The sequence below is a fragment of the Pelodiscus sinensis genome, chromosome 4 (assembly GCF_052426305.1).
Source record: "Pelodiscus sinensis isolate ZL-2025 chromosome 4, ASM5242630v1, whole genome shotgun sequence".
Classification (NCBI taxonomy): domain Eukaryota; kingdom Metazoa; phylum Chordata; order Testudines; family Trionychidae; genus Pelodiscus; species Pelodiscus sinensis.
This window is the reverse complement of record NC_143055.1, coordinates 123,557,480-123,570,115: the sequence shown is the minus strand read 5'-3', so window position 1 is coordinate 123,570,115 and position 12,636 is coordinate 123,557,480. Positions and strand designations below refer to the sequence as shown.

General features: G+C 39.8%; 1 protein-coding gene across 10 annotated transcripts in view; it reads right to left on the bottom strand.

Annotated features, from left to right (window-relative positions):
* Positions 1 to 12,636, bottom strand: part of WDFY3 (WD repeat and FYVE domain containing 3) — a 314,732-nt gene that overhangs the window by 276,279 nt on the left and 25,817 nt on the right. The window lies entirely within an intron of this gene.

Sequence of the window (12,636 nt, the reverse complement as noted above, 5' to 3'; positions counted from 1 at the left end):
CCCTACATTAAACCCCTGTTGGCCAACATAATCAGTGAGGGGAGAAAGAATGCTACAATATAGTTTTTGAAAATCTTTCCTTAGAAAGGAAAGGAAAATGATAAATATAAATCAAGCCTCCTTTTTGGATTTGGACAAAATTATCCTTTTCCTACTATAATACTAAAACTTACTAAATAAATGAAAAATAAATCATTTTTGAGAGGATATGCATTCACAATTTCTACCACCACAACCCTTCATGATTTGAACAACAAAATTAACCTTGCCCATTAATTCCTGACACAATGCAAAATTTGACCAGAATTGATTATCTATGCAGAATTTCATTTTTCCATACAAAACTTATATTGCAGAGCTGCTGGCCACCAAAAGGCTCTCCAGCTCACAAACAGAGGGCACCACGGAGGAGAAGGGGAGGAAAAACTGGAAGGTTCTGGGCAGCTGCTGTTCCCAACATGTCCTGAAGGTAGTAGACAATATGCAAGAAACTGTACAAGGTAAGGACTCCGCATCAAGCTTTCTCCCTCTGACTCTATGGGTTTGGAGTATTCCGAAATAGATATCCCAGCAAGCCCTCTATTTCAGACTCGCTATTCTGAAGTCCCTATAAACCTCATTCTACGACGAGTAAGGGACATTTTGGAATAGCGCCAAATGACAAAACAAGCTATTTCAAAATAGCATCGAAATAAGGTACGCAGTTTGTGTAGCTCAAACTGTGTATCTTATTTCAAGTCATGGTGCAGTATAGACACACCCAGGGGAAAAGAAGTATGGATGCCTGAGACCATAGGGGCAGATTTTCTTCCAAGATGTGCCTAGCTGTCATGTGTTACACACCCAAACTGAGGTGCATAACAAAAGCATAACTGAGAAGAAAGAAGTGGATTGTCATAGGGGTTTCTCTAACTCTGCTCCCCCAAGAATATTTTTGATGTCTATATTGCTGGAGATGTACTTGCTGACATACTTAGAAATAAATTACTAAAATAACTGAAACTGATGTGATATGTTATTTTTACAAAATTTTTAATTTTTGGCACAGAATTCACCCAGGATTAGAATTTCTCCTACTCAACTTTAGAGTTGAGTACTGAAATCCAGTAATTCAGTTTCTTAAAAGCCTTATCTTTAATTCTCTCTTACAAAATACTAACATTAATTTAATATACATTCCCTGTTAATCTCTCTCCAACTCTCTTCAAAGTTAGTATTAGGCTCATTATAGTGTCACAACTTTTGATTGCAGTAGATTTCACTCGAGCCGTGCACGATACTTCCTGTCAACTCATACACCCAAACTACAGGCAAACTGTGCGCCCGCCAAATAGATCCGGCCAACGGACTGCATCTAGCCACATACTATTTATGTCCTAAGACCGGTATCTCAGAATTTGCAGGAGGTGGCTCAGGCAGAGGCACCCTATTTAGACCGTTTGCGGCTCCCAGTCGCAGTGCTATCCTGGCAGCATCTGGCGTCACAAGCCTTTTTAATAGACACACCAACACCAGGCTATCTTGGAGAGGGCAGCTGACCAACTAAAATGGTCAGAGTCATTCACTGGAAAACACATTAGTGACACCTGCAATTTTTCATCATCCTTTGGACCTTTCCACAACATGAGTCAGGAACGGCTCTTAATACGATCTGTGGTACAGCTATTTCTGAAAGAATAGTACTTAAGAGGGAAGATAAAGTTGTGTAAATAACCTTCACATGTTCGATCTTCTGGCAAAAACAGCTTTCCTTTCTCACCTTCCTAAATAACAAAAACAATGCAAGAATACACATACATAATATCTTAATCATACGGGATTCTTGAAATATGACTAGCAACTAGGCATCAAACACAATTTAATTAGCCCCACAATTTTCTCCTTAAACAATTAACATGAATGGTAAACAGTTTTAAAATAATTTATTTTAAACTTAATCTCTTTGAAAATAGAGGACCACAGTAATAGTAACTGGTAAGTTTGCCAATTTTGTATATGAACAAAAACCTCTGGTTTAGGTAGCCAGAAAATAATAATAATTAAGGCCCTTGTGATCCTGCAACAATCATCTGGGGAACACTCAAAATAAAAAGCAGATCTTCATTCTCACAGAGCTCACTGAAGACTTAAAGCCAAAAAAGAGAAGATAAATGCATTCTCTCACATTCCCTCACTCCCTCTTTCCACAAAGTCAGCAATAGTGAATAGATGACATGATGTCGGCTAGTAAATTGCCATTAGGCATTTTATTTATTCCATTGCTATATGTTGATAAGTAATTCAATTTTCACCTTTGTTTCCAGCTACGTCCACTCCCCATCCCCAAACTTATTATGATGTGAGAATCTTTCAGAAATCATATCATACTCAAAAGGAACAAATAGCAGCACTCAGTTTTTGCATAAATTATTTTATTACATGGCACTGCAGTGGAGGGGTAGAATTTAAAAATGAGTTTAATCAAAGAAGAGGAAAGTAGATGCCAAATGCAGAGTATTTAATGAAGAGTGGACTTCAAAATATTTTTGTTTTACTAATATGGAAGGGATAGCTGTGTGCTTACATATCAAGGAAGGTTAGGCAGTATTCAAAGAATAGAAAAGGCAGTTTGAAAGCAAACATGCATCCACATCTAAGAAATGTCTATCAAAGAGAAAGTTAGAAAAGTGGTTGTTTGAATGCAAAAAGAGCTAAATGTTTTCACAAAACTATCCACAGCACAAAATGGAATTAGAAGAACAAGTTACATGCTTGCACACAAAATTGCCAAAAACAGCAAATCATTTTCTGAGGGAGAATTTATCAAGCATTGTTTGGTTGACTCTGCTGCAATATCCTGCCAGAGAAGAAGAAAGTGTTTCATTGTTAAGGCAAACTGTGGTGAGATGTACAGAAGAAATCTCAGAGAACCTGAACTAACTGTTGAAAGGCAAGGTCAATAAGGCTACGTCTACATTGGCATGATCTTGCACAAATACTCTTTAACGCAAGACTTCTTGCGTTAAAGTATTTGCGCAAGAGAGCGTCTACACTGCATGTGCTTTTGCGCAAGAGCATCCGTGCCAGTGTAGACACACTCTTGCGCAAGAAAGCTCCGATGGCCATTTTAGCGGGCTTTCTTGCACAAGAAATTCATGTTGCCTGTCTACACTGGCCTCTTGCGCAAGAACAGTTGTGCAAGAGCGCTTATTCCTGAGCAGGAACATCATAGTTCTTGCGCAAGAAGCACTGATTTCACACATTAGAATGTCAGTGTTCTTGCGCAAGAACTCCCCGCCAGTGTAGACAGGCCACATGTTTTTGCACAAAAGCAGCCGCTTTGGCGCAAGATCATGCCAATGTAGACACAGCCTAATTCTTCATACTTGGCTCTGGCACTTGATGAAAATTGTGAAGTCAATGACACAGCCTAGTTGTTAATTTTTATTCAGGGCCCTATCACAAATTTTGATCTCACAGAAAAATTGGCATCAATGCAATCAATCACAATAGTGGGAATTATGTTTTACATTGTGCATTATTTGCATTTATCAACGATGAATTTCTTCTGCTATTTTGTTGCCCAGTAACCTAGTTTTATGAGGTCCTTTTTTAGACTATTTTCACAGTCTGCTTTGGACTTAATTACACCTTGAGCAGTTTTGGATCAGTAAGATACAATGTTGTATGAAAATTGTCAGAGTTCATATCTCAATCTATTCGGTGTTTCTCTTGAACCCCCAGAGCTCTTCAACATTTGTTATGTGAGAATCTCTGCTTTAATTTGAAAATAAAAGTACATTTCTAGCTATTCTGGAGAGAAGTTTGAAAATATGACCTAGCCAGAGCTAGCTCCATTTTGGGGGGGAGGTTGTAACGCCAGCATGGGCTCCTCATGGGGGTTGGAGGAAGCCAGGTGGGGCTGAGAACATGCCTCTCAATCGACTGGCAGTGCCCCCACAATCGACCAGTCAATCGCAATCACCTGGTTGGTGACCATGGTCCTAAGGGCATCCATTCTAGGCTCCTGGCAATTCAGCCATCACCTCTATTAGGTGGAAAAAAACTGGTGCTCTCCCTTCTGGAAATTCCCAGGCTTCACAGCTCCCTGATACACAGAGTGTTTGGGCAAAAATCACATTGGGAAAGAAAACTATCAGATCCTCCCCTGGGATAGTGCTTGGGGTGTGTTATAGACCACCAGGAGCCAATTTAGATATGGATAGAGACCTCTTTAATGTTTTTAATTAAGTAAATACTCATGGAAACTGCGTGATCATGGGAGATTTCAACTTTCCAGATATAGACTGGAGAACAAGTGCTAGTAATAATAATAGGGCTCAGATTTTCCTATATGTGATAGCTGATGAATTCCTTCATCAAGGAGTTGCTGAACCAACAAGGCGGGATGCTATTTTAGATTTGGTTTTGGTGAGTAGCGAGAACCTCATAGATGAAATGGTTGTAGGGGACAACCTTGGCTCAAGTGATCAGGAGCTAATTCAGTTGAAATTAAATGGAAGGATAAACAAAAATAAATCTGAGACTAGATTCAACAGATTAGCTGCAATTCAAAAGAAGAGGACCAACATGTACTTTTTAAAATAAAATTTCATCTCTGTTACTTATATTGGGTTAGTTGGGCATCTTGATACCAGAAAGATGCTTGCACAAATTTTAAGAACAGAAGGATGATTAGGGATTGGGGACTTTTTTGAAAGACAGCAACAAAGCAATATAAAGGATAGAAATAAAATATTTAGCAGTCAGAAAATTCCAACACTGATTAGCCAACACTGTTCAGACATGTTGATTTTTTTAAATGGCATTATCTGTTCCTTTTTTTACTGCTTAGCATGAATCAATAATGCAAGACATACAGCATGTTCAAATTGGCCAAGTTCACATTACTGAAGCCACCTGAACTTTTGGATATATTTTGAATAAGAAATGTAGTCTTGCAACATAAACTTTAATGTAATGTAATGCTTTTTTTTGCATTTAATAGATACAACATGTATTGAAGCATCTTGTAATCTTCTCTATGAAATTCTATCCTTCCACAACTAAGATTACTCAGTAAACTGACAATGTAGACATTGATTTTTAATTATAATGTCCTTCCAGAAACTCAGTGTATCAATAAAACTCTTAAGTAAGATTTTTAATCAGTTCTTACATGAACCTGTAGATGTTAGGAGTCTGTGTTGTCTTAACTTTTCCCTAGAGAAGACCTTTCAAACCCCTACACCACAATTATCTAAAACACAGAAGATGAACAAGAGGGATGCCCACCATGTGAAAACAGTTAATTCCTCACAACATATGGGTTGCTAGCAAAGCAGATATTCTCCAGGTTAAAAATACAAAAACCACCTCCAACACATATATTTTCCAAGTCTCACAACAAACTCAGTATTTCTCTCCCAGATACAACTTTTCAACTTTTTTAATCAATAGCCTGTGAAGATGATTTCTTGCTAGTACCCATCAAAGTATTTTCCAATGGTTAAGCAATTTCCATACCTTTCATCAGAACTTAATCTACATAGTTATGCTGTTCACCCATCCTTTATTTTAAGGATTTAGTCCTTGTTTCACTGATTTCTCCCTTAGTGTGATCACCCACCTGTTATTTTAACATGTATTAAAACTAATATGTATTGCTTTAAATATTAAATTGAAGCTTGTAATAATTAGATTATATACTTGAGGGCAACAGATTATACAGGTCAGAGAAAAATGCACAAGATGATAAATGAAATTATGCTTCTCTAAAATAAAGCACTGCCCCTTATTTTTTGTGTGGTTTTCCCCTATTTCTGTCCAAACAGGAGGTCACTAGGAATGTAAAATCCTGTTTCGTTAGTTAAAATGGGGGCAGGTGAGTGAAGCAGCCCTGTGTTCCAGCCCAGCTGCTTCCAGCCTCACAGAGGGCTGGAAGCGGCAGCAAGGGGGCAGGGGAAGAGCAACCGGCTCCTAGCCCACATAGGCTTGCAGGCTGAGAGTCAGTAGCCCCATGCAGGGCTGGAAGCAGCAGATGGGGAGAGGCTGCCGGCTTCCCCCTTGTCCTCCCCCCAATGCCCCTTCTGGCTCTGCACAAGTCTGGAGCAGTCCTTTGCCCGCAGCAGGCCCTAGTAGTCAGCCACTAAACAGAAAACCAGAACAAAGCGCTTTTTACAGTGCAATGGTTCAAATACATTACCAGAGAATTCTTGTGCATCAAACTGCTTAACATAATGAAGTGTTAAATGGATTCAAAATATTTTACGATTTTATCTTAACTCAAACTAAGCAGGGGATGAACTGGGTGCAAAGTCCCCAGTGAAAGCTAGTTGCTGCAGTAAATAGTATTAATGATTCAGCATATGGCACTTAGAGCAGATGGAAATAGCTATGCCAAGACAACATTAATATATATATGCCTCAATATGGAATTTGAAAGACCTGAATTGCTGGTTTAAGAATAAGTAATACCTTCCAAGACCGGAGAGATGAGATAGGAAGCATGCTTTCAGAAGTCTCAACAAAACTCCTATGCAGAACCTATAGAATCTGAACTACCAAAAAAGAAAATAAGCCTTCTGCTGGTGGGATCAGGCAGAGATGATGAAAATGAACAAGAATTGATCTGCACTACTTTAGACTATTATCAAGTAGAACCTGTCATAAGCATGGACACATGTCCTCTGGAACGGTAACTGAGGCATGACGAGACTTGTGAATCTTTAGCACATCTGACACGTAAATATCTTGCAATGCAGGCTACAACAGTGCCATGTGAATGCCTGTTCTCACTATCAGGTGACATTGTTAAGAAGTGGGCAACATTATCTCCTGCAAGTGTAAAGACACTTGTTTGTCTGAGTGAATGTTTGAACAAGAAGTAGGACTGAATGGATTTATAGGCTCTATAATGTTACATTGTTTTGATTGAGTGCCATTAGGTAGTAAAAAATGACATTTGTAAATTGCATTTTCGCAAAGATATTCTACTACAGCACTTGCATGAAAATGCTATTTTTAAAACATTTTTACAGTGAAAATACTTGCAATCAAATATATAAAGTGAACACTGTACACTTTTTATTTTGCATTGTGATTGAAATCAATAACAAATATGTAGAAAAGCGTTCAAAATATCTAAAGTTTCAATTAGTATTTTAATGTTTAACCGTAATTAATTTTTAATCACAATTCGAGTTCATAGCATGAGTTAACTGTGATTAATCGAGAGCCCTAATAAAGATATTGAAAACAAAAATCTGTGAAGAATTATACTACCTAGTAATGTATTTTACCATACTGGAGTAAAAAAACTCATCACATTTTTTTAAAACTGTAAGTTTGGAAATGATTAAAATAGCTCAGTTTTAGAGGCTGCCAAAAACCTATTATACACATGGCAAACTTGTCAATAGAGTTTCCTACTTTATCTCCAAGGCAAGTGCAATTATAAAATATTTTGCTAAATTAATATTATAGCCCATTGGTCATAGTAAATCATTTGAAAATAATCACTGTTCGGTCATGGAAAAGAGGGAAGAGTCACATGCTTATAGCAAGAAGTGCCAAGAGTCAACAACAACATTGTTTTAAACAAAGTGTCCTTTATTTTTTTTCCCCAATAGAAACCAATGAAAACCATGGAGAAATATTTTAAAATTCCTACCCAGTGCCTGGAAGTTCACTCCAGTAGCAGTCAGTAGCACTAGAGAAGAAACCTACTACCACCTCCTCCTTTAGTACCATTTGCCTGCATAGTAGGGATGTTCAAAAGCATTTATTTATGTAAACGTGTATATACTGAAAATTTCAGCAGCGGGGAGGCAATAAGTTCCCCATGCATATCAGCTCCTGCCTGTCCCCCCGCACCAACACTGCTGCCCCTGTATCAGAGGCAGCAGCGTGGGGGAGGAGGGATGCATGTAACTGTGCATGTTAAACTATGATCCCAGGCTCATCAGTTAACCATGTAAATGGTTACACTATCACATCCCTACTGCTTAGTTGGGCTGTTGAACTCAAGGGAATTCCATGACTTAGTTTTAAAAATACATACAAACTAGAAATAAAAATTCAGACCAACCCACCAAAAAAAAAAAAAATATCACCAGCCATGGTTAAGTAGCTTCTAATACAGCTACAAAATAAGAAAAAATCAGGGAGAGCTGGAGGAAAGAAATTAAGTGGCGGTTTTTTTCTCTGTACCCAATACGTATGTATAAGACTTTTATTTAACAACATATCCAGTCTCAACTTATCAATGCCTCACACTCAAAGGGTATGTCTAGACTGCATCCCTCTGTCGGCAGAGGGTTGCAGATTAGGCAGGTCGACATTGCAAATGAGGCAGAGATTTAGCTATAAATTTAGCTATAAAAATAGCCACTGCATTTTGCCAACTCAGCACTTTTTTGGCAAAAAGTGGCAGTCCAGAGGGGGATCTGTCGAGAAAGAAAGCCTTTTTCAACAGATCCTGTAAACCTCCTTGCAGGGGCATAAGGGAGCCTCATTTGCAATGTCGACCTGCCTAATCTGCATCCCTCTGCAGACAGAAGGATGCAGTCTAGACATACCCAAAGAGAAACTATAATGCATATAGTCAGTTGAAGGGCACTGGGTATATCACAGGTTCTCAGCTAGCAGTCAGGACCAAGGTTCCCTCTAAGCTGCATGGCAGCACAGCCTGCCAGCTGCTTAATGAGCCCCGCCCTGCCACAGGCTCAGGATTCATGCATGGAGCTGCCTGGCTGAGCAGCTCCCTGCTGAGGGCAGAGCAGTGAGTCTCTCTCAGCCGGTAGGGAGGGACATGTCCCATGCAGCTTAGAGGGAACCATGGTCAGAACCCCTTAGGATGCCATAAGCAACATTTACTGCAAAGTGAGCACTTGGGTAATTTCCCAGGAGAAAGTCAAATGCCATCCAGCTGACTAGCAAAGCTCCCACAACCTCCCACAGCCAGCAGCATGTGTTTCTATTGGCGGTGCACATCTGCACATGACTTAGTACGCATAACAAAATGCAGAATAAATTTTGCACATGGATGGAAAAAATTAGAAGAAACATTGGGTCAAGAGGTTATTTAAATGATGGAGGGACACAAGCTGTCAACCTCCACACGAAAAACCACTTGGCTGCTAGCATTTACAAAGGTATTGAATATATTTTAAAGTATTTTTAATTTATAAGGAGTAACACTAAGCGGTTTTGTATTTGAAAGGAGTGATGAATTCAAAAGGTTGAGAACCACTGAGCTATGTCCATTTCCTCAAATATTTACAATCCTGAGCAAAGTTAATTTAGGAAGAGGAAGTGTCTTCCAAAATGCAAAAAAACTGCAGTAGTCAAGTATAACAAATAGGGTGCCCATTTTAGGAGTTAAGAAGCCTGTGCATACTGAAAATCCAAAAATCAAGGCACACTGGTTCACTAAGTTTAGAATGAATATATAGCGCTCAGCCCAATGTTGCTAACTAAGCCACAAGGGACCACGCAACCAAATTTTAAAAATTTGAAACACCACTACGTGAAAAGAAAAGCTTATCATAGGTTTTCTCAAAATAGATGCCTTGCCAAACAAAAGCAGAAACCAACTACCGCTGAAGTCAACAGGAAAAACCACTATTAACTTGAAGGAGAGAATCAGATAAAGCATAGTTATTACCCGTACATATTGCCTTTTCTCAAAACATCTCCCCATCTCTGCTTTAGCCAATGCTAATGCTAAAGTAACTGAAATTGTATATGTTAGACTATTTTTATCTTATACACTAAAACCATTAAAATCTTATTTTCCTGCAACTTTTTATCCACCCATATAGATCAAGTATAAAGTAGTATTTCCATGAACTTAAATTTAAACTTAAATGGTCTTAACCTGCCTTCTATTTAACCAAATTAAATATTTTCTGTCTATCCAACCAGTTGACCTTCAACCCAGCTATCAAACAAAAATCAGACAAATTTGACTGTGTACTTAGCTTAGCAACGGCTCCTTGTTAGAGATAATTGAATTTTGACCAAATCTTTGGATTAAGTTAAAAAAAGATAGCCACAAATCATAAAATCATAGGGAACACACCTCAGAGGTCACCAAATCCAACTCACTGCTAAAAACAGGACCAATCCCAACTAAATCATCCTAGTAAGGGCTTTGTCACACTGGGCCTTAAAAACCTCTGGGGATGGAGATTCCAACACCTCCTAGGCAACCCATTCCAGTGCTTCACCACCCTCCTAGTGAAGAAGTTTTTCCTAATATCCAACCTAGACCTCCCCCACAGCAACTTGAAACCGTTGCTCCTCATTCTGTCATCTGTCACCATTGAGAATACCCTCTTTCTCTATTCTCTTTGGAAGCCCTCTTCAGGTAGTTAAAGGCTGCTATCAAATCCCCTCTCACTCATGTCTTCTGTAGACTAAATAAGTCCAAATCCCTCAGCCTCTCCTAAAAGTCATATGCTCCAACCCCCTAACCATTTCGTTGCCCTTTGCTCGACTCTCTCCAATGCATCCACATCCTTTCTGTAATGGGGGTCCAAAACTGGACACAATACTCCAGATGTGACCTCGCCAGTGCCAAATAAAAGGGGAATAATCACTTCCCTAAGGCTATGGCTACACTACGAACTTTTTCCGGAAGAGGAAATACAGATGGCGCGCTCATTTGCATATCCTCTTCCGATCCTTTTTGCAGAAGAGGTTTTTGCGCAAAAAAGCGCTGTGTAGATGGTGCCTTTTTGCACAAAAACCCCCTATTGTGAGAGATCCCTTCTTCCTCAATTCTTGGAACAGTTCAGATGATTACTACTTTTGAAAATTCCTAGCATAAATCACATCACGTGAGTCATAATTCCAGAGCCTTTGTCTTCCCTGGAGTGTTTTTTACCTATTGAAAACGAGTAGTCTTGGGGCACCTTAGAAACTAACAAAAATATATCTCTAAGATGCTGCAGGACTACTCATTGTTTTTAAAGTTACAGACTAACATGGCTACCCCTCTGAGACTTTCTACCCATTAGTGTGCCAAGCATCAGATCTCCGCTGCAGAGACGATGTAGTGCAGGGGTGGGCAAAAAGGCCTCCGCAGGCCAGATCTGGCTCACCAAGCGAGTTGATTTGGCCTGCAGAGACCCTGCCACTCCCCCCACCCCCAAGCCAATGAGCCATGCCTCTGGCAGTGGGAGGAGACTTCCCATTCTCTACTCAGTGCTTACACTAAACACTAAAACTAATTACTGAAAAACATCATGAATCAACTAATGATATTAGATATCAGCAATCCTGAAGGATCTTTTTATTTATATCATAAGGTTTCAGTCTACCTCAGCTAGTATTAAATTATTTAATAAAATTACAAAGTAGTATTATTAACTTACATCAATGCTTCAATATTTCTTCAATAAAATTCAACGATTCAAAAATAAAAATATTTACAAGTCTGTTCTTAATGCATAGCTTAAAACGCTATCAAACATTAGTGTGACCAGTATCTTCGAATCCTAAAGCTCTTCTTAAAAAAAGAACAACATAATATTCTAGACTCCAGAAGAACATCCTTTCTCTACTATTTAGAAGTCTGAACCTGCATGTAAATTAGCAGCTCCCTTTTCAATCTTCAGAAGTGAACTATTAATGAGCCTCAGAAACAATCAAAATACTAACTGTTGGGAAATGGAATAAATGTGTCAAATGTTAAGAACTTTTAGTAGACGTAAAAAACTACCTCTGAAAGATACTAGATTAGATTCAGAGGGGTAGACAGGTTAGTCTGTAACTGAATAAACTTAAACAGCAAATAGTTTTGCATCACCTTAGAAACTAACAAAAAAATGTAGACGGTATCATGCACTTTCCTGGGAACAACCCACTTCTTCAGATAAACGGAGTTAAGGGATCAGGGGACAAATAAATAGCAGATAAGATGCTATTCTTTTTCCTGAGGGTTTATTTTCTCTGGTGGACACACTCACTACATCAGGGGTGGGCAATTAATTTTTGACTGGGGCCACTTCAGAAATTTTTTAAGTGGCCCCAGAACCCTCTGGAAGGGGTGGGGCCTCAGGCAGAAGAGGCGGGGTCAGGACACTTCCGTGCTTCCCCACCCACAGACCCTGATTGGGGGAGAGTACAAAGTCTTTGCCCACCCCAAGAGAGAACCACCAGCTATTCTGAACAGCTGGAGGTTCCTTCTAGGTCAGGGATGGGAAAAGGGCCTCTGCAGGCCAGATCCAGCCCACAGAGGCCTTGCCACTCCCCTGCCCCCAGGCAGATTAGGGTCTAGGGTTCAGAGGGAAGAGCACAAAGTTTCCTCCGCCCTGCCAGGAGCACACGGCACTTTGAAGCACCGCACACTCCCTCACCCCCAGGCCCAGATTGGCCTGGGGTGGAGGAGCATGGGAAGTCTCCTCCCACTACCAGAGGCATGGCTCATTGGCTTGGGGGCGGGGGAAGTGGCAGGGTCTCTGCAGGCCAAAATCAACTCGCTTGGTGAGCCAGATCCGGCCTGCAGTGGCCTTTTTGCCCACCCCTGCACTACATCTTCTCTGCAGCGGAGATCTGATGCTTGGCACACTAATGGGTAGAAAGTCTCAGAGGGGTAGCCATGTTAGTCTGTAACTTTAAAAACAATGAGTAGTCCTGCAGCATCTTAGG